The sequence below is a fragment of the Wyeomyia smithii genome, chromosome 1, assembly GCF_029784165.1.
Source record: "Wyeomyia smithii strain HCP4-BCI-WySm-NY-G18 chromosome 1, ASM2978416v1, whole genome shotgun sequence".
NCBI lineage: Eukaryota > Metazoa > Arthropoda > Insecta > Diptera > Culicidae > Wyeomyia > Wyeomyia smithii.
This window is the reverse complement of record NC_073694.1, coordinates 16638140-16665520: the sequence shown is the minus strand read 5'-3', so window position 1 is coordinate 16665520 and position 27381 is coordinate 16638140. Positions and strand designations below refer to the sequence as shown.

General features: G+C 38.7%; 1 protein-coding gene and 1 non-coding gene across 3 annotated transcripts in view; one reads left to right on the top strand and one right to left on the bottom strand.

The window, feature by feature from the left end:
• LOC129717311 (histone deacetylase 4) overlaps positions 1-27381 on the bottom strand; it is a 148479-nt gene that overhangs the window by 83073 nt on the left and 38025 nt on the right. The gene's annotated exons all lie outside the window — the stretch shown is intronic.
• Trnan-guu (transfer RNA asparagine (anticodon GUU)) lies at positions 7241-7314 on the top strand. Its single transcript has one exon. It is a non-coding gene; the product is annotated as a tRNA-Asn (tRNA).

Here is a 27381-nt window from a genome sequence, read left to right as displayed (position 1 = left end):
TCTCTTGATTTTTGCCCAAAATTCCTTTTCTACCTGCCAAACCCCTTGGAGAACTAGACTTTCTCTCACACAGAGTGAGTAATTATCCACATTTAGGCGTAGAGTATTTCAGTCGCAGAGTTCCTTTTCACTCTTTAACATCACGTATTAGAGATAAACATTTATTTGCTCTCTCAGTTTAAGAGGGAGTGGTTTTCGTTAGCTTCTCCTTTACTAGAAGAGAAGTTGGCCTAATATCAAAACATTTAGGTTCACATTGAAGCCACATCCTAACCGTTTTCGAATTTAATATTATAGGAAGATTCACATCTCACCATGGGTGCGTATTCTGCAGAAAGTTCAATTTTATACTGTTTTTGCCGCACCCCAGAGCGATGGGAACGGTAACGCAATGCTCAGTTGGTCGCCGTGCAATTTATTTAATTTTTCTTGCGTGCGCGGATGAGCAATTTACAAGAGTTTCACTGGATTTTTGCTCTGTCAAATTAGGAGCGTTTTTTCGTCAGAGAAACTATTACTCAGCGCTCTCTCCACAGCAGATGGTGTGATGCACATTGAATGTAAGCTCGCAGTTGTTAAGAGGGAAGAAAACTCTTTCTCTTTAAGATGAAGATGAGCAAAACAAAGCCAGTTCGTTTATGAACGATGTTGTCGCGTTAAGTAGGTTCGATAATTTTTATGTCACGTTTGTGAATACATTTTTAGGGTTACACAGGTCGCGATTTTCCTTTAACTGTAAGAAACTTCAGCGTCTCGCGGGTTTGTTTTGGTCGGCAGCGGAGGCAGCCATCGCGCGATATTTGGCTCAGCCTCGATCTCGGTACAGGACATTTTTGTTGTGTGTTCTATTTTTGCGGTTTGTGTGTCTGGCGAAGGTTGCTTCGCGGATACGGGTAGACCAGCGAAGGTTGTTCCGCTGGCCTGGCACTCGAGTGCGGCTGTTGTATGTACTCGCCGGTTATTGGGATACAGCTGTCATTTTTTTACCGAATACTCAGTTGTGCCGTTCTCGGTAATAAATTGTTTTTAGGCCTTTTGAAGCCGTAAAATTTATTAATAGTGTCCTAGAAATAGGCACCTAGAAATAGGCACGGATGTAGTACATAGAATGATATGTTGATCATAAGATTCCCCCAATATTTTAATCAAATAATGTTGAATGTGATGTGCGATGGATCGTTATGACCGGACATTTATTAATACTAGTTTATTCCAGCAGCACCAGTCAGTGAACGGGGTCAGCGAATCTTGTAGAAGCCGGCAATCCACGGCCGGCTCCATGCGGACTTTAAAACTGATTTTCAGGTCGCCAGCATACACTTGCTTAAAATTGTTTTTCAAAACAAAATTTGCTTAGTTGAAAAACAAAATGAACAATAGCGGGCCTAGGTTGCTCCCTTGAGGAACCCCGGACAGCGACATACAAGTATTCCGAGTCCTCTTTTCCCATGCCAGATGCGACATGTATCATCTTGCAGTTTTTCATAACCTTCAAGTGATAACGGTTCGAACAATGCCCTGTGATTAGACTGGTATATGTGCTTAGATCTTTCTTCGAAAGTTCTAGTTTTTTGCGAGTCATAGAAACGTTCGTTGTGATGAACCGCTTCGACTGCCAACCAATGGAAGTGTTTGTCAAGTTTGACTCCGTCTTCTACATTTCCCAAGCCTTCAGCTCCATTTTGAGTGTAGAAGCGGATAAAACACAGAAGGGTTTTGGTCTTATGAACTGATGAGACGATCAAGTCTTGCAAGTTCGTCGGTTTTTTTCGTTTCCATCGATTCCACAGTGGCCAGGCTAAAGCAGACTTCAAAGCAGTTAACCCTAAATAGATAGTCTGCGTCAATTTGACTCCTCGCTTTTAGTGAATATGCCCTCTTCTTTTTCAAATAGTGCGAATTCGTTCTCGATTTTCGAAAAACTGAATTCTGGTATTTGTTATGTATCGATGTGTTAACACAATAATGATTAATAATTATCAAATTTTAAACAAAAACTTGAATTTTAAATTATTGTAAATTCATACATCAATTTAACATTAGAATAAGATTATCTTTCCAGGGTAGAAGCTTCTTGACTGTCGGACATGATGCAAATGTTTGAGTGCCTGTATTTTCTGCGTAGGCGTACAGCTTGGAAGACAGTTGGCCATTGGCCCATTGGAATTGACAGGTCTATTCATGGGCCAGTTACTCCTGCTTCCATTCGATTGTTCATTTTTGAACCATCTGTGTAGAAAATGATTGATCCTAGGCGTAGATCGGGACCGCCACGTTCCAAGACATCACGTCAGATTCAAATATTCGAAATCGTCTTTCAAAATTGTATCGTTTCTCCATCCAGTCTTCATTATTGATTACTAAGAGATCATCTTGAGCACCATTTTCTTTGGTTTTGGTAATTCTGGGTCTCAAAATAGTCGAATAAATCCAAAGGATCATTTTCGGTTCTAGTCCGCACTGTTTACCAAGAGTTTTATTATATCACCATAAAGTATTTGTAGCTTTGCTTATTGCCTGCTCTAGATGTGTATTAGGGTGGGGAAAAGTGATCGATTTTCCAGAACCAAGTTTTTTTGGTTCCTTTTGGGGCTCCATACAACCCTAAACTTACTTGAAGTTGATTGGTTTTGTCTCCGCTTCGCGCATTGCATTTCAAATTTGTATGAAAACTTATATGGGAAAACCTACTTTTTTGCATTTACCTTCCTAGAGAGCTCAATAATGCTCTAACAATGCACTGCATTATGTTAAAGTATAGTATTTTAGATGCCCATCAACTTTGCAGAGGACACTGAAGAGCTAGAATGCTCCTAAGAAGAGCTATAGCTGTTCAAAGTTGAGTATCTCGATTTAAATGCAGAAAATCTTGTTTTCTGCCAACATTACCAATGTATCGGCGTCAGTAGGATTACCATCAGAAGTAACCTGTCGTAACGAGCTTATACAACTCAGCTGAACCAAGCAAACAAATTGAGTTCAATATTCTAGGCGTAGGTAGAATCTACAACGTGTTTAAGAGGTTACTTCTGATGGAAATCTGACTAACGCCGGTACACTGGCAATGTTGGCAGAAAAAATGATTTGCAACATAAATTTCGACATACTCAACTTTGAAAAGCTCTAGTATTTTTTTGAGACACCCTAGCTCTTAAGTGTCTTCGGCCAAGTTGTTGGGCATCGAAAAACCTACCATTTGAAGTTATGAAACCAATGGTTTGAGCCATTTTGAGCTCTTTAGAATAGAAAATGCATAAAAGGTGGTTTTTCAATACAAATCTCCATATAAATTTCAAATGCAATGCGCCAAGTGGAGACAAAACCAATCGACTTCCGATAAATTTATGATTGTTTGGGGTCCCAAATAGAACAAAAAAAAAACTTAGTTCTGGCTTTCTGCAATCAAGTTTCCTTTTTTTCCATATAACGATTCCCCACCCTAATGTGTATTTCAGTTGAGTTTTTTGTCAAGAAGTAATCCTAGGTTTTTGACGTTGTCTCAGACGTTGTTCCAAGAGCTCATCATTTAAGCGTATATTATTATAAGGTTATCAGGATAACTGTTACACATACGCCTTTTTATCTAGACTAGTGTTGGATCATTTTACATTCTTTAATTTGTTGGGTTAATTTTGAACAATATTTTCCAAAAACCGACTTGAAATATCGAAATCTCAAGACAGTTTGTTTGCCGTTTTATGTTCAATGTTCTCTGCTTTCATTCCAAACATTTTTATTCATTTTTGACTGTTGGTAGTTTTTCTATTTTTGATTCGGAATTCTCGCTATATTTACATCATCGTTTGCCTTTCTTAAATCTATTCAAAAATTCCTAGTTTGATTAGTCATAGTTTCTGTACAGTTTATAACAAGACTTTCATACAGAAAAATCCAAGAAAAACTGCATCACGACCCCTGCAGATATGTATCATACATTTTCAATCATGTTTGTGCGAGAGAAAAAAGTACATGAATTCCAAATCCAATTCAACGATACATTTCCTGGGTGAACGAAAAAAGAAAACCGGCTACGCTTGAGAATGGTTGCTACTTGGCGTATAAGCGCGGCTGTAGCTCAGCAAGGAATCCGTTCAAGTTTACATTCCGGCACGAAATCGACAAACGGAACAAATGAAGTTAAGGGAAGGTCAAGGGTACATGGCACCAGCTATAGTTGAACATAGGAGGAGGAGGATTAAACAACTTTATCGAAAGAGTAAGGGATCGGACGGATGAGCGACTCTTCTGATGCTTGGCTAATGTGGTCAACTTTGCTTGTTAAGTTCGTTAGCGAAATTTTAATGCCCAATAGAAGCTCGTCCTGTTCGTGTCGAAAATCCTAAAAAATACATTCCTCCATGGATACTAATAATATTCGGTTTCAGGATTTATATATTTTTTAGATTTTGTTAAAACTATAGTTGATGTTGAGCATCCGGCTAAGTCATATGAGTACAATTAGTCTGGATGCTTGACTTCTCACGAAATGAATGAGATTCGTGTTAGCAATTAAGTTCCACTTAGTTACCTTAAACGAAATTTCTCTTTTAGTTCGTCAGCCAACACTAATAAAATAGTACTAGATTTGTCCAGCGCAGACACCTCCGGAAGAATCGCGAATGTTGCATCGTCATTATTGCAGATACCCTGTCATCAGACAATGAAAAATTTTTTGGACGCAAAATTTACAATGACCCGACCCTCATCATGGCCTAGAGGTAAAAAAACGGCACAGTGTGTCGCTGTTGGTTATAAAAAGTAGTGAAACTTTGCGACTGAATTATGTTTTGAAATATATTCCCCGTCGTTTCATGTAGAGTGATCACAACGAATACATTGTTTGTTATCGTTATAAAATGTTTCAACCCATGTTTATCGCATTTTGCGTGAAGTATGAATACATCTCGGTCTGGCGTGAAGCAGCTTTGAATATTGTAAAAACCAATATCGGCAGTATTGCTTCGGAAATTTATGAACGGAAGCATATTTGTTCCACTGAAAGCGCCTTTATTTTTTTGCATGTTACTGGCAAACCATTGAAAATACTCTTCGAAAATTATAGACGAATAAGATGTAATAGTTTGCAGGGGAGTATCATTTTTAACCCACACGGAGAAAAATCAATTTTTATCTCAAAAAAATTTCCAATACCTCTTGGTCCTTTCTCACGGTGAGGAATAATATCAGCGATGAAAACTCACGCGCGTCAAAACAGATTCCGAACTTTTTCGACGCAGTTTTCGCCGCGCCGCATTCAGCATCAGCATCATCCTGTAGGAGCCTTAGGCCTCTGCCATGGTGAACACCAAAGCGAGCGATCAGGCGAGATTTTTGCCGTAGGTTAATGAACAGCTTTATTTACAGCTGTTCATAAATCTACGGCAAGCGCTCGCGTTGGCATTCAGCTTGGCAGAGGTCTTACTCATCAGCGATATGCAAAATTGGTACAAATTGTGCGAAATAATGAAGATAGATTTATTCCTAACTGGATTCAACAGTTTTATATTTAAACAAATTTGAAGGTAGTTGTTAAACTATAATTAAAGTTTAGAGAACAACACCGTGATTCAGCAAGGAAGCATGTTGTAAATAAATTTGACGAAAACCGAAGGTATCTATTTTAAACAAAGCAACAGCTGTCATACTGCTGAAAATTGATGAGTAATTTACTACAAAGTTTTTATATACTTTATTCAAAAGATTATATCTTTGAATAAAAATCAAATTATTAACGCCACTTTAGTGAACAGTTGTTTCTAACACACTGTCTCTTTCTTCTGCAGGCCTACACAGTAGGCAACGCGTTTGTATGAACGGCAACAGCTTGTAATCTAGGTAGTCCACCATCCAGCGACGACAACGACGAATCGTGTCGATCAGTCGTGTATTTGAAATAAAAGGTACGTCATTTCGCGGGCGCGATATCGCGTTTTTCGCAAAATTTCAGCCTTTCCTAATACCTATGCGGAGAGCTGAGTGGAGTCTGCTTTCCGCCAATAAACAGCCCATCATAATATTATTATCGTACACGCAGAGGCATTAGGAGAGAAAGAACGTAACAAGGTGGTGTTTGTTGAGCTGTTTTGGATGTATTGCTGCTGCTGTTTTTGTTACACCGATTGCCTTCTAACCTCTCCTCCTTTCAGTACAATATTCTTGTACTGTATACCGTTAAAAAGGTATGGGGTTCTAAAAATAGACTCTGCGCTGTGTCTGTTTGCGCACTTGTTGTCATGTTTTATAGGCAAAGTCGTGCAGCAGCACACTGGCAAACAAGCGGTTTCTGTGTTCGTCTCCTCTTCGTCGCTCGCTTCATCAGTCCAGCAGCACAACAGAAGCGCGTGTACCGAAAGGTTGTATTGGTGGGTCGCCTACTATGCTGATGGATGGATGGGCCGATCAAACATCTGTGATACGAAGTTCGTTGTCTTGGCCATTCTCAGTAGGCCGCACTGCGAGGTGGAGCACAGTGCGGTCCGTTCGTTACAGAAGGTCAGGGACGACAGGTGGAGGAACCTGATGTCACAAGAGGGGGAGAGGATATCGTGAGTGTATCGCTTCAGAGCGGTTATTGTAGTAAAAATAATAAACAGTTATTCTAGCTTGTTTTTCTTGCTGTTCCCGCTTGCGAATATCAGCAATTGCTTTAAAAACTTTCCTCCCTCTCGCTCTTATTTAGGTTCGCGTCCTACACGAGCGCGTTCAAGTTCAACTCGAACTTTTCCAGTGCTAAGCGAGGAGAATTAGTTAAAACAAGATTCACTTCTATAATTAGAACCGTTCTCTATATAGTGCAAGTTCCTGGCTTCGAAATCCCGATGAAACCCCGCCGCCGCTGCTTGCAGCAGCATCATAGGAAATCCCATCATCCCAAAACACCAGATGAGAACCCGTTTCTAAAAATAGCAATCCATCTTCCGAACCCAAACGTCGAGTGTTTGGGTGTGCTCTATTTTCGTCCTTCTCAGGTTGCTAAATTTAGCCGGTTGGAGTCTCTCCCGCCCCGAGCCGATCGGGGTACTCGTATTCGGGATCAACTCAGCCGAAAATTTACTCCTCCGGTAGGGTAGCGATTGCACAGGCATCTATCCTTGCACTAGCAGCAACTAGAGCACGATGTAACGTAATGCTAACAATCATCATCATCATTAACATCAGCGTCGTCTTTATACGCGTTGATAGAGAACGCAGTGAATGATCGTTAGCTAGTGGTGTGCTAGTAAGAACAGCGGCAAGCAGTGCCTCCGTGGCGCAATCGGCTAGCGCGTTCGGCTGTTAACCGAAAGGTTGGTGGTTCGAGCCCACCCGGGGGCGGATTTTTTTCTCATTACTCGATCAATCTACAAACAATACAATTTCAGCTCGTAAGTGAAAATATGTGCTCGTAGTTTTTTTTTTTATAACTAACTAAACGCGAAGCATAACGGGGCCGAATATCTTTTGGAGTAGGGAAAAGCCAGCTTTAGTAGAGCCTGTATCCCGACTGCTCCTCCTCAAACAGGCATAAAAACCCTCTCATCTTTTCTATTTTATAAATACAATTTAAAAATACATGTCATTTAAACCTACGACTAACAAAACATTAAATTTCTTCTCTATGTTAAATATCGATTCTTAATACTATTCATTGAGGTGTGATGGTTCCTTATCTCTTCGAAATCAAAACTTATACCTAAGTTTGGTGGATCATGTCTCTCAGAAAGAAGCAATGATTCATGTTTCTCTAAAAAGAATAACACAAGAAAGAAGACAAAAGGAACAGAATTAGTGTGAAACTTTTTGAGGGTAGTTGTGTTGGGAAAAATAAGCAGAAACAGCAAGGAGATAATCAAATTTGATATTTGATATCTTTTAAAAAGTCATAAATAGGTATTACAAGCGCGGGGTTGCGGCTAGCAAGCGCATCCCGTACCTGAATCGTAGACGTCACTTTCTGTTTTTTGAGAGAATCTTTAAGCTTGGTCCTTGCTCTATGATACTTTGGGCATACGAAAACTATGTGGTCGATGTCTTCGTATCCTCCACATTCGCACATATTACTATCGACCAAGTTAATTCGATAGAGGTGATGTGCTCGTAGTTGATAAATAGCTAATAACTGGCTCCGTGAAAGAATCATTTGTGCAAACCTCTTTATTGTGATCATCATCACTCTAATAATTTTTGCTCTTCTCCTGTTGATACAAAACGATCAAAAACTTGAATTTCTACTACATGTATTAATTACATGTTTGGGTTCGAAATTTTCAATGTATAAAAAGATAATTTTTGACAATTTACCTTGCAAACGTTGCTCCAAATTTCTCTAATAGACAATCTGCGTTTTGCTTACCTGCAATGAACAATAACAAAAACAAAATTCATTACACATTTGAAAATGATAAAACGTTAAATGTTTTCATTCAGCCAAAAATCAGTTTCTCCACAGACTGGACCCGTGCTGCGCTCAATAACAAAAAAAAAAAAAAAAAGATTACCTGATGCAATAAAAAACAAGCTGTCTTGTTTAGATCCATTTCAAATCAGCAAACCTGTTCTACGCCGAAAACATGTTTATGTCGAAATTTGCAACAAAACAACAGCGAACGAAAAAAAAAACACAGCCTTCCACGTCAAAACGCACTTGCAGCAAGCAAGCGCGCGATTCGCGGCCGTTGTCGAAGTTGGCGATTCGCGTTGACGATGTTGCTGATATTTGTTTGGTTTTTTGCATGCGAAGAAGAAGGAAGGAAATATTTTTGCTTTTGTCATCACGCACATTTTGACAATTGCATATGAGAGTTCACGTAGGTGCGAACAGCCTTCAAAATCTTTTTCAACGCGAATAACCCGAATAAGCGTTATGAGTCTGCGCAGTGGTGGCAGGCTCGCTCTGATGGCCGAATGGTATTTCGCAAAGTCTTCTAAATATTTCGAAAGATCGAACTATTTTTATACCTCACCTTGGCAGGTGACGGTTTTGCCTGGAAGAATACTGCAACTGTTGGGACTAGGATTTCAGAAACAATGACGGTTCGGTTATGACGTCTTTCGAACGTGTTATGTCGAAGCGGCGGGCTCAATATTTATGTCATTTATAGCCAAACACAGAACGAATCCCGTAGCGGAGAATGATGTCACCCACTGTTGTAGACACAATAGATTATTATGCCAGTTGCAGCAATTTTCTTTTGTACTTACTGTTATGCAGCATCTAGAAATAGTTTGTTTCTCTTTTCGACGGAGTGATTACCATAGCAACGAGGTTGTAATTAATATCGTTATTGCTGTCCGTGTTTCACTTCCTTGGTCGGTATGTCACATAACATTTCCCCGACTGTTTAGATGCGTGAAGTGGAGTGAGTTCGAGTTACGTGCTAAGGATGTATTTTTACATTCTACACTCTTGCGACGTTACGTTAAGGAGCGGGGGAACCGATTCTGGAGTTACGTAATCGTAATCTATGGGTTATGGAGCGTAAGACTTTTAAAACACACCGGGAGCGAAATTTGGTCCTGCTTGAAGTGATACATCTGCTCAGCAGGGAGTTCACCTTTGCGTGCTGCGAACTCCAGTTCAGTCCAGCTCGACCCGGGTGGAATACCGCTGGCGACCACGCAAATGTCAAGGGTCGATAAGGTTGGATCCAGCTTTTGTTACTCATTGTTTTTTATTGAAACACCGCGAACAACAGTGTTCAGCGAGGAACGAGGGTGGGGTGTGGAAACGGTATTGTGGGATGTTTTTTGTTTTCTCTTTTTTTCGTCTAATTTTAGACAACAAACTGACCTTTTCAGTATGTGGTCCTCGGGCGCTCGTTGCGGGTGAATTATGTTCATGTGCACAGGCATTGATTGCTCGCTGCTTTCTGGTAGGCCTTTCTTCACCTTTGGACATTTTCTATGCTCATAATAAAGCAAGGGCAAGGGCAGAATGATAATTAACAGACTATTAATAGCACTGCCGTGGGATTTGTTTGTTTTTCTTTTTTTAGAATGAAATAAGATTCCTACCATTCCAACGCAAACTGACATCGAATATGGGTTTGTTTTGAAAAATACTTTAAGTATTCGGAATGTGGGGGTGATTTTACAAAGGAAAATAATATAAAGGGCTGAGTTTAAAAATAAGTTTAACTATGAGAACTAGAAAAAGTTTACAGGTAATTTTCAAAATTCCTAAAGTACAACTAAGAATGTATGTATCGAAAATCTACCACAAGAGTTAACAAAACAAAAGCAATAAGAAAACACAGAAACGAAAAAAATCCTTCATATTTGACAAAAATTTGCAGGAAAAATTATTTAACGGGTTGAATGAAAGGAATTCTGTTTATGTTTTGTGTATTAATAAAGATAAATATATAGCCATTTTTAATGAAGGAAGCAATTTCTTCTTTTTCTTTTTGTGAGTATGTATTTTACATTTAAGACAGTGCATTAGATTTAGGTATAAAGACTCTGTAAATTTCATTATTAAATTAATTTTTTTTTTGTAACGACTTTTGTGGCACCGAGCGATTCTTTTCGTTCACAAAGAAAGTTCATCTCCTCGGGAATTCATAGCGATTCAGTTTCTCTTTATTCTCATATTTCAAATTACTAGGTCTGAATACCGTAAACTCCCTTAAAACTAATTTTGAATTAATTTTGAAATTTCACATGTCGTTAATTTGTTTCAATTCATAATAATCCAATTCGTTAGTAATGGGCACCGCTAACCGGAATATTTAGCTCGATAATCGCTAAACGCTAAACCCACATTAGCGGAACTTTCGCTAATCGCTAATCACTAACTTAATAATATGTAAATAGTCATATCGCTATTATTTATTGCTAGTGTTTTGTAATATTTGGACCACTTTGATCTTTTGTGGTAAAACAAACGAGAACAATTACTTTTTAGAGCTATTTACAATAAGAGGTTCACAAAACGATGTTCATACTTGATTTTGTAAAAACAAGGAATAACAAAAGTTATTTAGCTTACATTGAAAATAAATACTTTTAGGAATGTTTTCATAAAAATCCAATTATTATCTGAATCGAAAAAGTAGAACCAAACTGCCGTGGGCTGGCATTTTGACGTAAGCGTCAAATTTTCAAATTTATTATTTTTACGTATTACTGTAGTATAGGTAGCCACCTTCAAGATGCTTGTTGCCGTTTTCAAAAATGTTGATAAATAACTGAGAAATATCAAAAATAAGAAGTGATGTTAGCGCCAGTGCATAATTTTAATTAGGTATATCCTTACTGTTGACTATCGACTAGTAGGCATAGCAAACTAGACTGCTCAGGTGCACCGACGTCACTTTTCGTGCAAAACGTTGAAATGGTTTTGCTATTTTGCAGGAGAAGTGACGTTGACATTGTACAATAACTGGAACTCCATTCTAGGGTAAAAAGACTGACTTGCAATTGTGTCGTAAAGACACATTGACATTTGAGACAATTGAACGTTGCTTGAATGAAACATACGTTCCGAAAGTAACTTTCGCAGTAGAAAATGTTCATCGAGTTCCAATGGGATGTATGAAAAAAAAATTTGACCTTCGAATATCGTTTAGTGGTAGGGCTCAAAAGTTTCGTCTTCTCGAAAAAAGTCCATTTGCAAAATTTCAGCTCGATCGGACATCGGAAACACGTGCGGTCAAAGTTTCACGAAAATTATCGATTAAAAATAAGCACAGGTAGTGATACATGAAATTGTCGAAATCGAATTTTTTTCTGGATGCCATATCTCTTAGAAATGCATGAAACGTCGAGATTTGGTGTTAACTCAAAAAAAAAAAATCTGTAAAATCAACTTTCTAGGTCTTAGAAAATTTTCGAGCTTGGAGCCAATGGCATATATATATATATATATATATATATATATATATATATATATATATATATATATATATATATATATATATATATATATATATATATATATATATATATATATATATATATAAAATTCAACTTTCGAATTCGATTTCGACAATTTCATGTAGGTATCACTACCTGTGCTTTTTTGCCTTTCTCCTAGAAAAAAAAATTGGTATCAAAAGAACGGGCTTGTTTTTTGAACCATTTGTGAAATAATTTTATAATGATTGGACATGTAGTTCAAAAGTTATGTAAAGAAACGTGTTTTAAAAACTGTTTAAACTCACTCACTTTTCTCAGAGATGGCTGGACCGATTTTCACAAAATTAGTGGCATATGGACGGTCTTGTTGCCCCATGAGACCCTATTGACTTTAACTTTGTCCGTTATGTACAACAATGTGAAATCAGGCTATGACAAGAAACATGTTTCTAAGACTGTTTGAACTCACCCACTTTTCTCAGAGATGGATGGACCGATTTTCACAAAATAAGTTGCAATAGACAGGTCTAGTTGCCTGATAAAACCCTAAAGAATTTTATTAAAATCGGACTGTAACTTTGTCTGTTATGTATCAAAATGTAAAAGTTATGAAACTCCATTATCTCAGAAACTACACAACCGATTTGAACAAAATAGGTATCAAATGAACGGGCTGTCTTTAAAACCCCTAAATAACGAATTTTATGATGATTGAACATGTAGTTCGAAAGCTATGAAAAGAAACGTGTTCAAAAAACTTTATCAAATTCACTCGTTTTGCCAAAGATGGCATCACTGATTTCAACAATCTTAGTTTTAAATTGAAGGTTTAGTTGCTTTATTGGCACCCATTTAATTTGATTGTAACACTGGTTGACAAAATCGAAAAAAAAATGCTGCTCTAAAGCTCATAATAGTTGCCCTAGAAAGAAAAGAATTCACAGGAAAAGCTATAATTTTTCATTTTTTCTTAGTTTGACCTTCGGGGCAGCACTTGTGTTGACCAGTGTAATCGGACTTTCGTTTTATCCATTATGTGTTAAATTGTAAAAATATTGAAAATCTCTTCTTTCAAAAATTACACGACTTATTTGAAGAAAACAGGTGTCGCAAATTCGGATTTCAAAATGAAGTTGATTCCTGGTCTCTGAGCATCATCCCGGGTTCTGAAAAACTCACATTGGGTAATGTTTGTCCCTTTTAGACTGGTAGAAACCGGAAGTTACTGTCTAGAAATTTAAAATGGCATCTGAAGATGATTTATGGCCTCAGGGTATCATACCGCTTCACCAAATCGTATTGGATGATATTTGTCACTTTAGGCTGTCCCCATCTTCGCCATCGAAATACCCAGATTAGGCAGTACAGCAATTTTATGATGGTTTTAATGATTCTATGATTATCAGGCAACCAGAAGTGGTCATCTGGATTAAAAATGGGGTCGGATTCTGGCCACTGGGTATAATCCAGGTTTCGTGAACCCATATTGAATGGTATTTGGCCATTCGTTGGATGCCCCTTAGAAACGATCAGTAATATCAACTGCGTTAAAGAATTTCAATTCAACTGATAAGATCATTTAAATTAATGTATAAGGAACAACATTTAATTATACATTATTTTAAATCTACTGACTAACGTTGACTTAAAGAATCTGAATATTCATAGGCTTCGATTAAACCACAATCAAAAACAAAATCGCATCATATAGTTGAAAGAATTTAATGTTATTTGCATGTATATGTGTTAATTCATATTCATATCGTCGGTTTCGTGCAAACACTGGCACAACTCAAATAACATAGTTTCAAGAAAAACGCGTTTGAAAATTTGCGTCGAAAATTTATTTTTAGATTTTCAAGAAAACTTTGAAGTTTAAGATTATCAATCCTTATTCAACACCTATTATGCACATATTACGTGCTCACGTTGTCCAAGTTAAAACCTTATTTTTACTAACTTTATGGAGAAATTTCGATCTGTGCTGCAAAGGCACTCCTACTCATAACTCTGGAATTTTTGTGATTTTCAAAATGAGATTTCGTGTGATGAAACTTAACAGTATTTGGCAACGTTTGCCATCAAAATCTCAAAAATGCAAAATTTTGAGTTGTGCCAGTGTTGCACGAAGCCGATGATATGTTAAATTTCAAATGTTCGGTATAGTTGTGCTGTTGGCTACCAAAAATTTGTTGTTTAGAATGAATAACAAATCCAGCAGAAATAATCAAAGTGTATTTTTTAAGTGCTGGAGTAAATCTATTTTAACAAATTATAAGTTCGAAGGAGAAAGGCTGGGTCTCACCACTAGGTGGATTAATTTAGGTTTTTTCATCGATATTTTTCGTGAAACTTTGACCGCTTTGAGGGACGTGTTCCCGATTTCCATTCGAGCTGAAATTTTGCAAGGGGACTTTTCTCGAGAAGACGAAACTTTTGAGCCCTAGCGCTAAACGATATTCGAAAAATCGATTTTGATTGGCACTCTATTGTTCACCTTTCGAAGCAATTCAAGTACGCCATCAGCAATCAGTTTTTCTAAATAGTTCTATTGTCGCTTCTCTACAAAATTTAGCGAAATAGCGATTAGCGTTTCGAAGGCCAAAATTTTAGCGACGCTAACCCGTAGAACTACCACGCTCTCTGCCAGCCACCATGTACTTCGTTTTGGCAGTGTTTATAATGAGTCCAATTCTCGCAGCTTCCCTTTTGAGAGCCGTAAAGGCCTCCTCAACTGCTCTACGGTTAACACCAATTATATCCATGTCGTCCGCAAAGCCCAGAAGCATGGGAGACTTAGTGATGATGGTGCCGCTCCTCTGCACACCTGCACTTCGTATTGCACCTTCCAAAGCTATGTTGAACAGCAAGTTCGAGAGCCCGTCATCTTGCTTCAGACCATCCAACGTCACAAACACGTCCGGAAATTCGCCCGCTGTCCTGACGCATGATGTGAAACCGTCAAGCGTCGCACGTAACAGTTTAATTAGTTTTGTTGGGAAACCATGTTCTAGCATTATTCGCCAAAGCTCGTTTACTGTGTCGTACGCCGCCTTAAAGTCTATGAACAGATGATGCGTCTGCAAGTTGTGTTCTCGAAACTTGTCGAAAACCTGTCTCAAGGTGAACGTCTGGTCCGTTGTAGATCGCCCCACTCGAAAACCCGCATTGGTATTCTGCAACAAAGGCTTCCTGCAACGGCCTCAGTCGCTGGAACAGGATACGGGAGAGAATTTTGTAAGCGGAATTGAGGAGGGTTATGCCTCTATAATTACTACAGTCGAGCCTATGTCCCTTCTTGTAGATAGGGCATATGAGTCCTTCCAACCAGTCCGTAGGTAGTTGTTCCTCAGACCATACCCTTAGGATAATCTGGTGAATTGCACTCCACAGCCGCTCGCTCCCAACTTTGAAAAGTTCGGCCGGTAAACCGTCCTTACCAGCGGCTTTGTGGTTCTTTACCTCTTTGCAAGCATTCTTCACCTCGTCCAATGTTGGTGGGTCCACAGCTTGTCCGTCCTCCCCAATTTCTATCCTGTTTCCTTCGACGACTCTCCTACCTTCCTCACCGTTCAACACCACTTCAAAATGTTGCTTCCAACACCTGGGCACCTGCGATTTATCGGTAATCAGGTTCCCCTCCCTGTCATTGCACATGGCAGGTACTAGCGGTTCCTGATTCCGTTGATTGTTCTATAGAAGCTCCTCGTGTCGTGCCTGGTGAAGCGATTCTCCGCCTTCGCGAGGACGCGATCGTAGTGCTCACGTTTCTTACGGCGATGAAGCCTCTTTTCAGCAGCTCTTGCCTCCCGGTATTTCTCCCGCATCTGACGCGTTACACGATTAGCTGCTACTAACGTGTTGGCGTAGGCTCGGTTCTTCTTCTCCGTCAACTCACTCAGCATCGAACCACCCACTACGCGTTGTTCCCGTTGTCATGCCTATCACTTCTCGCGCTGTTTCGCTGACCGCATCATGGATGTGCTTCCACTCGTTCAGGTCCACTCCAGTTGGTTCACCGATCCGTCTATCAACTTTCCAAGTATACTCTGCAGCAACTCCTTCCGCTGATAACGTCTGGATGTCCAGATGTATCTCCCTCGCCGATCTCGATTTAAATACATTGGGGCCGTTCCTAAACCACGTGGTCATAAAAAAAGTGATCAAAATATGACCACGTGGTTTAGGAACGGCCCCATCGGACAACCGGGCGCGAATCTTGCCTACCACAAGATAGTGATCGTAAGGACCGCACATCTATGACGTCTAAAAAGTGCCGGCCGTCGATCAGCATGTGGTCGATCTGGGAGCAGGCCTCTCCATTGGGGTGTTTCCAGGTGTGCTTCCGAATTTTCAGACGTGCAAAATGGGTACTACAGATGGCCATTTCCCTGGCCGCGGAAAAGTTCACTAACCTCAAGCCGTTGTCGTTGGTGGTAGAGTGAAGGCTTTCCCTACCAATAACTGGATGCGATGCCTAGCGACGGGGCCGCCGTCTTGGGTGTAGCTGGCGAGACACCGCATTTCATAGTTCAGCCGTCCGCTCCGGACCAGTCGCTGTTTGAGCCGCCCCTGACCTGGGGAACAGACGCTCAGGCAAGCTGCTCTCCAAGGAGAACAACTCCCCCTTCCCTGTCTCCTGTGCCATTGGTGCGAATAATTACCTAAACAGTGATTCAAATGTTGATTATAGCCATAAAGTGTGTTCGGAAAAGTTTCAGGATACTCAAAAATGCATCTTTTAATGTAGAATGATGGGTGATTAATCCACCAAGGAGTGAGATAGAAAATTTATTTTTCAATCAGATTAAGATAGATGCAAAATTTTAGGTTATCTCAAACCAAGAAACTTTGCCGAACGTATCATTTTTCTATCTCTTACATATTACGAGTAACATAAAGCTTTCTATGAAAAGACACTAAAAATCACAATTTTCGTTTCTAACTTTTTTCCCATATTTTTCCGAATTTTTAAACCTTCTACTAAGTTATCAGCCATCCAAAAATGTATTTGCTTTCTGAACATTGTTATTTTTTATTTTCGAAAATAAAACAGTTATTTGACATATTTGTAAAAATGCATAGTTTTCCATTTTTTATTTATGTTTTGAAGGGTTTTATCTAAAAATTATGGAAAAAAATAATTTTACTTAGGTTGTTTGATGGGCTCTGTGACTCAACTAGCTGAATGCGACAATGAACTAAACCATGCAGAATACTTAAAAACAACCCCACAAAAATAAAAAAATATATGGAAAAATGAAGGAATAGAACAGAATTGAAAAAAGTGCAAGAGTGGTTTTGTAGCTCAAAAAAGTCATTTTTTCATAAATCACGTTTGGGCAATCTGAAAACAATTTTTTAGAAAGTTAAAATGTTCTACAAAAATGCTATAAATAACATTATCTTTCAATTTAGGGCTGAGCACCTTGACTTTTTCAACATCGATTTTTTTGGGACACCCCTTCCCTCTTCTGGGAGAGAAGAGAATTTCTTCACAACGCAAGAACTAATCCAGAAAATGGAGCCAAATTCAGCGGTTGGAGGTTTTTGGGAGCAAAAAATATTTTCATAGTGGTTCGACAACCCTCCGTCTTCCGGAATGGAGGGCTCTTATACAAATTAAGCACAAATTTCTATGGTGGTTTGTCACTCCTCCGATCTGGAAGAGGGAGGAGGGGGGAGGAGAGGTCTCGCAAGATGGAGAGGGATACGCACAGAGGACAGGAATTGTCTCCAAATGCCATTTGAAATCCAAGATGGCGACTTCCGGCTTCTGAAAAACAGCCGAAAGCGACTAAATACCACCCAATATGGGTATTAGGGTGCAAATCATCGTATGGAAAAAAGTGACCAGAAAATTTCAAAAAGAAACCCTATATAAAATGTTCACCTGCTCGAAAAAACACCCCGTGCAAAATTTCAGCTCAATCGGACTTAAATTGGGGTGGCGCAAAGCGATTGAAGTTTGGCCTTTTTGAAAACCGAAAAATCACCAACGGGGTATGTGAAATTTCGGTTTTCGAATTTTTTTTTGATGCCAAATGAATTAAAAACGCATGAAACGTCGAGAATTGGTGTCATCTGAAAAAATTTTTTTTTGCAAAAATCGACTCTCTGGGACTTTTTTTCGTTTTTTCGATTGTGGAAGGCGGAGTTCAAAATGTTTAGAATTTATCTTTTGAAATAAATCACTAGTCTCTCGAAATAGCCTGTATAATGATATACACTATAACTAGCATCTAATACATTATGTTTCATTACGGTGGTTCATTTATTCGGCATAAGGTGGTTCATAATATTGTGTAAAAATGTGTATAAAATTAAAAAAAATCACTTTTAACTAAATACCAATAGAAAAATTCCTGAATATATAATATTTGTTATATCATTGTCGTTAGGGTGGCAATGTTGAATTGGAAAAAATACCATGTAAAATGGCAAGATATTACAAAACAATAAACTACTCTGTGCAAAAAAAAAATATCTCAACCAAAGTTAAGATTGTGTCTCGCGGAAAATGTTGAATGCTTTCATGTAATTTGCAAAATCACACACGGGAGGTAGGTACATGGAATTTTCATATTTGAAAAATGTTTTCGATTCCAAGTATCATAAAAGTAAATGAAACGGTGGAAACTGATCGAATATGTTTTTTTATTTTGTTTGAAAAATCTACTCTCTAGGACACTTGTACTCGTTCTTTCGAATGTTGTGCCAGACAATTTATTCGTTTTATTTACCACAATAATGTCCTTTGCCAACACTTGATCGAACACACAGTGCTCTGACTTATACAATCGGACAATAGACTGTATCGATGTTATTCAGTGATAATGAGAGTATACACGCAAAACTTTTCCTTATTACTTTAGAAGCAATAGCGCAAAATTGCCTTTTAGGTAACAAACCTATTACTTAAAAGGCAATAAAATTCTTCCCCAGTCAAGTAACAACACATACTGTCATATATTTAGCACGTGTTACGGGAGTACGACTATCTAATAATGGTCGTTTCAACCACATTCAAGAATTTTTCTGTCATAAACTGCTCCCTTTCCATCTCAAGCAAAAAAAATACACACCGTCGCATATGTTGTACATGTTACAAGTTTCTTCAATCTCCAATTCATCCGGTGAGCGTGTATTAGTTCGCTCGTTGTATGCATACGGAGTAGAGAAAGAATATGACAAGAGCTGCCAAGCAGCATTTTCCCCGTCATAGAGTATGCAAACGTTGATGATTTCAAAGACTTGAAATGCGTCTTTAAATGACATCACGATCTGTAAACTGCGTTAGAGAAAAACAAAAACTCTCGCTTTCTTGCAAGCTATCCAAAACACATACTCATTGGTTCATGGAAACTCAGTTGCACCTGTTTGAAAATACAAAACTCGTGCCTAACCAGACAATATTCGCAACTTCGGTAACTCTGTTCAGACAGTATAACATATTTTCATTTCAAGTAAACACTGGGGGACGAAACGAAAGTGTTTCTAATTAGACATTCGAGGTTGACGGGTGAGATTCTCATTATGTGTGGATGAAGCAGACAAAAATGAATCTGATCGTTGCATCAATACAAATGCAGCGAGTGAAGTCTTGCTAACACATGCATTGCGGTGCTTAGCTGTATGTTTCCCTGCAGAAACACATACAAGCGTGTGCCCGTCATAATTTTTGTTACTTTTCTGTTATTACTATTTGTGTATAATGCGCAGTCATAAGACACAATAAGTAATAAAAAATTGCCCTAAAGTAATAAAATGTTCCTCGTTTGCGTTGGGTGTATAGTTTTTTAATTTTTTTTTTCACAGGGTACATTTTTTTGGAGGAACAAAGTTATTTACAACTTCGCCAGATACACTATGCCAATCAACTAAACCTTTTTGACTGTAAAAAATATTCTTAATTTCTCATAGAGTGCTCTACTGGAAATTGAAAATATGTCAACAGTCGAAACGGTTTGTTTTATTGCCATAATGTGTTCGGCAAAGTTGTAGATAATATTGTGTCCTTCCCAAAAAAATATGCCTTTTAAAAAAATGATTGAAAAAATATTTTCCTTTCAAAAAAAATTTTTTTTTCAAAAAATGATAACTTTTTTTTCTTGATTTCTAAATGATCGGACTGGTTTCATTGTTTTGGTAATCTTTTGTAGGTTTTATTAAAAAAATCAGATTTTTTAAAAATAAACTCTTTTGAATAATTAAATTATATTTTTTTCTAACTTTTTTTTTTGAATAAATAATTTTTTAAGTATAATTTTTTTGGAAAGACCGAATTATTATCTACAACTTTATCGAAGACGTCACACCAATCAATCGAACCGAAGTGCTTTTTTTAATTTTATACTCAATTTTCACAATATTATGAGCCACCCTATGCCGAATATCAAACCACCCTAATGAAACATAATGTATTCGATGCTAGTTATGGTGTATATCATTATACAAGCTATTTCGAGAGACTAGTGATCAATTTCAAAAGATAAATTCTAAACATTTTGAACTCCGCCTTCCACAATTGAAAAAACGAAAATTTCGAATTTTTTTTTTTAATTCGAGATGACCATTTTGGCTGGCACCCTAATGTAGATACATTAGCATGGTTTGTAAATTTTACATCACGGACTCAAAACGTCCACCCTTGGCTTCAACGCACGCCTTCAATCGTTTAGGGAAATTGTCGACGATGAACGACAGTTCTTCCACAGATATGGCATCTCATGCTTTGGTTAGACTAGCTTCCAAATGATCCAATGATTTGTGTGGTTTAGCACAGGCTCTGGATTCAGGAATAGACCAAACGGAATAGTCCATTGGATTTAAATCAGGAGAGTTTGAAGGCCATGATGTGATCAAGCTACGTTCATACGCTTAGGAGAGCCTTTAGGCAAAAGCTGACGGTCATTTTGGTGGTTATGAAATTGCTCCGCAGTGAAAATTTTCTCATCGGTGAATAAAATTGTGCGATGGCGTCCATAGATAAATTATTTCTACAGAATCTACGATTTTCGATACCGATTTTTTTTCATCCTGCCATTTAGGTAAAGATTTTTTGAAAATTTGTAACAACGTAATCCTTAACGTAATTCTTGTAAAGAATAGTTCGTACAGATTTCGAGACAATTTTTAATGATTTTGCCATTTTTTGAATTGACTTGTATAGGCATTTTCAACATGTTTGTATAGGCATTTTTAACATACTAGTGATACTTACTGGACGCTTTCCTTGTTTATTTCGTTATGACATTTAATGCACAGTGTTTCAAAGGAGATTTCGTGGTTTTGTTAACCCATAGCCCATTAGGTTAAAAATGGCATAGGTAAGTTCATTTCAACATCTGTCAAATCTTAGCTATACACTGAAACAAAAAACACGGATAATTTATTTCTCACCCTGTACACTTACACACGTTTTTGGTTGGCGGAATAGAAGTTTTCAAATTCTAATAGCTCTCAAACAAGTGTACCGATTTTAATAATAAATATGTCGTTGGATAGCTGAAATGTACAAGGATTTTATTAGATTTTAAATGGGGATAGTTACCACCATTTTCCCATTACATGGTGAAAATTACGGCAATGTTTCGAAGATCAAATATGCACATACATTTTTCATACTTTTTTCACTAACGCAAATATCAGAAAGGTAGATAAAATGATTCCACGCTTTCTTCTTACTCATAAAACATCGCGATCCTACGGCACAACATGCGCTAAAACCATCCACGACCCGAAGCATCTCAAGTTTCTAAACAAATCAAAAATTGAATTTTCGTTCAAACTCTAAAGTCCTGAATCACTGAGGAATAATCCAACGCGACGCAGATAAAAATCACAGCTGATGATTTTACGGTCATCATCATTTGTCACGTAAACCGTCTCCTCATCCCACCTTACCAACATACAACGTGTGACGCCAGGTTCAATCGACATCACCTACGTCAACTACCGGAACGAACGGTCCGAAATCAATCGGTGTAATTAGTCTAGAGCTTGATTGGCTTCCGTTGGTTGCGACGGGAGCTAAAAGAGTTCGAACTAACTTCATTGACAAATGGATCCGTGGGATTTGTAATTTTTTGCTTCTAAGTAAACTCTAACTCAAAACTCGCAGTGATGGTTTTCTGGCTAAACTTGCACGCAGACGACTTCAGCTGAGATTGAAACATTAATCCTCCAAATATTTCATTATGTTTACATAGTTAGGCTGGTCTCCGTGGGTAACAGGGAATCCCCAGCGACTTCCAGCATTTTATTCTAAGGCAGTGGTGAGCAGATAAACATCATGAGACTTTCACATGTCTAGTACATTCATCTAGAAGTATTAATTTCAAATATATGTATATAATTGATAAGTCCCTATACGAGCGCGGGGTAGAGTTGCAATGAAAAATCGAATTTCGCTTAGAAGTAGTGTTCAAAATCTTCGTCTTCTCGAAAAAAACCTACATGCAAAATTTCAGTTCAACCGGACTGTAGGGACAGCTAGAAAGTCGGTTTTTTGATTTTTTTTTTGAGATTGCGACGTTTGTTGCATTTCTAAGAGTTTGTGGCTTCAACACCGTTCCACCTTAACAGATAATGAATATAAGACTATCGTTTGTCAGGCTTTGCAGGTGGATACGGACCCTTCTATTAACCAGGGCTCAATCGAACTGTCAATTGACTATGTGGCGTGATCCCACACGAAAATAACTTCTAACGCCATAAACCACGCAAATAAACCAATTAAAAAAAAAAGTCTATTATTCCGCTGAACCAGAAATAAGTCAGAAATCGTACGTTTTAAAAATAGTCTTTTCCGTTGCAACAAAGTCGATGCTGGACCCTGCTTAGGGTGTCTGTCACTCGGTTTTAACGCGATGTTCTTTGTGGAAGCGTTTAAATTAGAAAAGCAGCCCATCATACAACGGAAGTAAGAATAGGAAATTCGCCCACTAATGAACGCGGTTAGTAGGTGGGTCCCAGTGGGTAGAGCTAATAATCGACCGACTGCATTAAATGCGAGAACCCACGGACACAAAACGTTACACATTTCCGTAGACTATTTTTAGACGCAGAATCGCGTCTGCTGTATTTTTTTTTATATATATTTCATTATTGGATGTTTGGGGTTTCAAGTGTCGTTCCATTTTTAGCTTCTCCTCAACCGGCTCTTCAAGCCTTCTGCCGTGTGGTGCGGCAAAATTGTCACGACGTTCGATAGGCGCACATAGCAGCGGCAGCAGAAGCCACAGCAGCAGCAATATATAGAGGAGAGCACTTTGCTGAATGTGTTTCGAGTGCAGGGGAAATTTGCTTTCGTGTCTATTTTTAGCCGATCCAACGACGTCGAAGTCGAAGTCACTATTTTCGCTGACTCGCAATCAGATATGTATTTCGAGCGTTCTGCTGGCCGCTTATCAGCCGGCTCGGAGTGATGAAGCAATTTTTTTGTCCTCGATTATTGTACGGTAAAAAAAGCGATTAATTCACCCGTAGGGTCTGACGAATGTTGTTGCCGCAGTCGAAACGTTAGAGAAATCGTTACTCCAGGTATGCTGCAGATTCAGGCAAATTAAATTGCAAATGTTTCTTCATTTTCCATATCTATGAAACATTTTCAACGTAAGTTAGAAACAAACGGAAAACTTAGAAACAATTTCTTTCTCGAAGCGCCACTTTTTTAGTGTAGTATCTCAAATTCAATTTTTTGATATTTTTGAATAACAATTTAGACCAACTTCTCCTGTTGATTTATAAAAAAAGAGGTTTTAATACTGACAGGTTGGCCAAATATCACCCAATATGGGTATTTTTCGGAAATCAACTCTTAACGCCATATTGAAATCCGAGATGGCACCCTCCAGTTTCTGGAAGACAGCCTCAAATGATTAAATAACACTAATTTTAGAATCGACATTTCGAAAAATCACCAGTAGTGTCTCCGAGCTCAATTCCAGTTGTGTCTTAAAGTGTTGGAACTTTTAATATTTTTGACTGCAATTGTTCAAAATTTGAAATAAACAACTTGATTCAACAATCAAGAATGTTTAAAAGACTGTAACTAAAAGTTTGTGCTCGATGAACCAAATCCACACTTGGTAAAATCATTTGTCCCGGAGAAGAAGATTGGTGGTATATAAATTCGATATTCCCGATGCCGCCGAACGCGTGGAGCCGCGCCTAGGGAAGGCTAAAAATAGCAACCCAAATCGTAATAAACGGCGCACGGAGCGCGCGGTCTAAATTTAGCTCCTCCTCGTTGTTGATGGGTTTTGCTGTTCGTTATCTTTCCTTTTACTTTTTTTTGTTCTGGTTTAGTTTATAATTTCTTCTCGTTTCCATGTGCGCGGCGGCGGTGGCGGCTGTATTGCGACTACTACCCGCGCGCTAATGCTGGGCCTTTGCGTGGTTCTATTTCGGTTCAAGTATCAACCAACGCGATTCCGGGGGCGGACGCGGCCAGAAACCTGGTTGGTGGCGGTGCTGCGTGCTGCCGCTGCTTCTACGCTGCAATCAACCCTGCAGTTCCCAGGCCAAATCCAACCAACCATCATCGGTATCCAGTTCAGAGCAGGAACCGAACATTGTCAGATTGCGAGTATTTCTGTAACTGATGGGTAAATATAAATATATCTATCTATACACAAGCTGTATAATGCGCTCTTTCGCCTTTCTGCCCTACGGAGCTTTGTTTATAAACGCGCGCAGTTAAAAATGGCTTCGGAATGAAAATAGAAACAAGTGCAAACACAGGCCGGCCGCGGGCGGGTCGATTATTCGATCAAGTGGAGACCGACTGGTGCTTTGTTTGTGCTGCGCGGTGGAGTCGCATGATGTTTTTCGCGGGTTGGGGCTATGTGAGAGGACGTGAAATAGAAATAAGCAGAGAGAAGGAGAAAGAATATGCCTTGGAAAGGCATCATACCGGCTAACGATTATTGAAACAGACAATGGAATATTCCAAAAATAAATTAAATCAATTCGAAATAATTGGTATGATGTTTCTTGTTATTGCTCATTATGTGAGTTTTGTTTGTTTTCTCGTCTGTTTCAATCTAGCATTTTGCTTCATTTGCCAGGTGTATTAAGGAATACAATGTAACGTTTCCACCAGGAACCATCAGAGGACGACAGTCAGCGACGACATTCGGTCTACTAGCTGGTGGAGTGTACATTTGCTGAACTGAAGGCATTTTGTTGATCATCAATCTTGGCATGAGCCGCTGGCTCGCTGCTCTGCAGCAGCATGGCGTATTGCTGCTGAAATTTTCCTTTCACACCACTCTCGACCAGGTACTGACATGTAAATATAGCGCTACTTGAGCGGCAGCAATTGGCTTGCGTTTGCAGCAGCAAACGCGAATAGTCGAAAATAGAAAATTCTTGGTAAATTTATTTTCGAACCAATAAAAGCAAAACCTGACGACGAGCAGGGGTTGAAGAAAGAATGGCCGGCGGCCAGCATGGTGCAGTGCGATGGAACAAAGTTAGCAAGCAAGCAAGCAGAAGCTTTTCCGCCATCAACACTCTGAGATGTCGATTAGTAGTCTACCTCTCACTAGAGTATACAACACTCGAGGTGAAAGGTTCTGCAGCACGTTAGACGTTTATTTACATTGACCAGCATGTCTGATCGAACCTGGAAATAATTAAAATCTACAAGATTTTTTTAACAATGTTTTGAACTGCCAAAACAAATCGAAACGAGTACAAGCATCTTATTAAAATAAAACGTTAAACATCATGATTCTTATTTGTCGCCGTATATTTGTTCAGAACGATCCGCTAGCTTTTTTTCTCACTATAAATATTTAACGCGCATCCAACCGAAGCACAGTGGAGCACTTAGAACATCAAACCTGATCAAAATTATTTAAATGGATTTTCAGACTGAAAACGTATAATGGATCGAAAATATAGCACATAGTTGTGACTAGAATTTTCGTGTAATAACCCAACTTTGAGTAATTTGTTACTTTTCTGATGATGTAGTTCGGATTCAATGGTCTGTTCTACAATGAATGGCTGAGCCTTTATGAATGAAACATAACTATTTTTTTAGATCAGTGAGGTTCGGGGTTAACACTGTTTTCTTTTATCATCAATCTAAGCACTCAGAAGAATCTGAAGAGCCTCTAGTATTATCATCATTGTCCATGTACGAACATTTCACTCGCAACATTTGCATTGCTTACGACGAAAAAGTTGGACAGTTTTTCTTAAATGTTGGACTAGAGCTCGTAATCAAAAGATCCGAATTCAATAGCAACCTGTTGAGAATGTCTCAGAACACTCATCCATCACATGACAAAGGTATGTTCTTGGGACTAAGGCAACAACACTGCAGGAAGCTGAAAAGTTTAAATTTTTCAATGATTTTCACAATGATGTAACTCATGAGTTCGGATTGGTTCGGACGATCTAATACCACCAGTTTGTCCAGAGATATACAGACTTTTATTTGCAATTGACTGTTTACATTGAAACTCATTGATGCTTAATTTACTTCATATAATCTATACCTATAAACATGCAGTCCGGTCTGTCTGTCGGTCTGTCTGATCCATATAGGCTCGGAAACTACCGAACCGATCGACGTGAAAATGTGTATGTTGGGGTTTTAGGGGCCGAGAAAGGTCCCTATGATAGTTTGAGACCCCTCCCTCTTCTGGAAGGGAGGGGTCTCATACAAACGAAATACAAATTTCTGCACATCTCAAAAACTAACCAAGCAAATGGAACCAAATATGGCAGGTGGATGTTTTTAGGAGAACCAAATATGTCCATATTGGTTCGACACCCCTCCCTCTTCTGGAAGGGAGGGATTCCATACAAATGAAACACGAATTCCCCCACATCTCGAGAACTAGCAAAAAGAACCAAATTTGGTAGGTGGTTGTTTTAAGGGGTAACAAATATATCCATAATGGTTTGACACCCCTCCCTCTTCTACAAGGGAAGGGTCCCATACAAATGAAACACGAATTTCGCACAGCTCGAGAACCAATCAACCAAATACAACCAAATTTGGCAGGTGAATGTTTTTAGGGGTAACAAATATATCCATAATGGTTTGACACCCCTCCCTCTTCTTTAAGGGAGGGGTCCTATACAAATGAAACTAAAATTTCGCACAGCTCGAGAACCAATCAAGCAAATATAACCAAATTTGGCAAGTGAATGTTTTTAGGTGTAACAAACATGTCCACAATGTTTCGACACCCTTCCTTCTTCTGGCATATCTCCAAATACTATTTCGAAATCTAAGATGGCGACTTCCGGTTTCTGAAAAACAGCGGCAAACGACCAAATACCACCCAATATGGGTATTTCCGGAATTGTTATGATGCACTGAAGCTACAAATCGACCTCAGACAACATTTCGAATTGTAATATGGCGACTTCCGGTATCTGGAAAACAGCCGAGAATGACCAAATACCACCCAATATGAGCGTTTTTTTAACCATATTTACGCACGGAGGCCAGAAATTGTTCCCAAATGCTATTTCAAAATTCAAGATGGCGACTTCCGGTTTCCGAAAAACAGC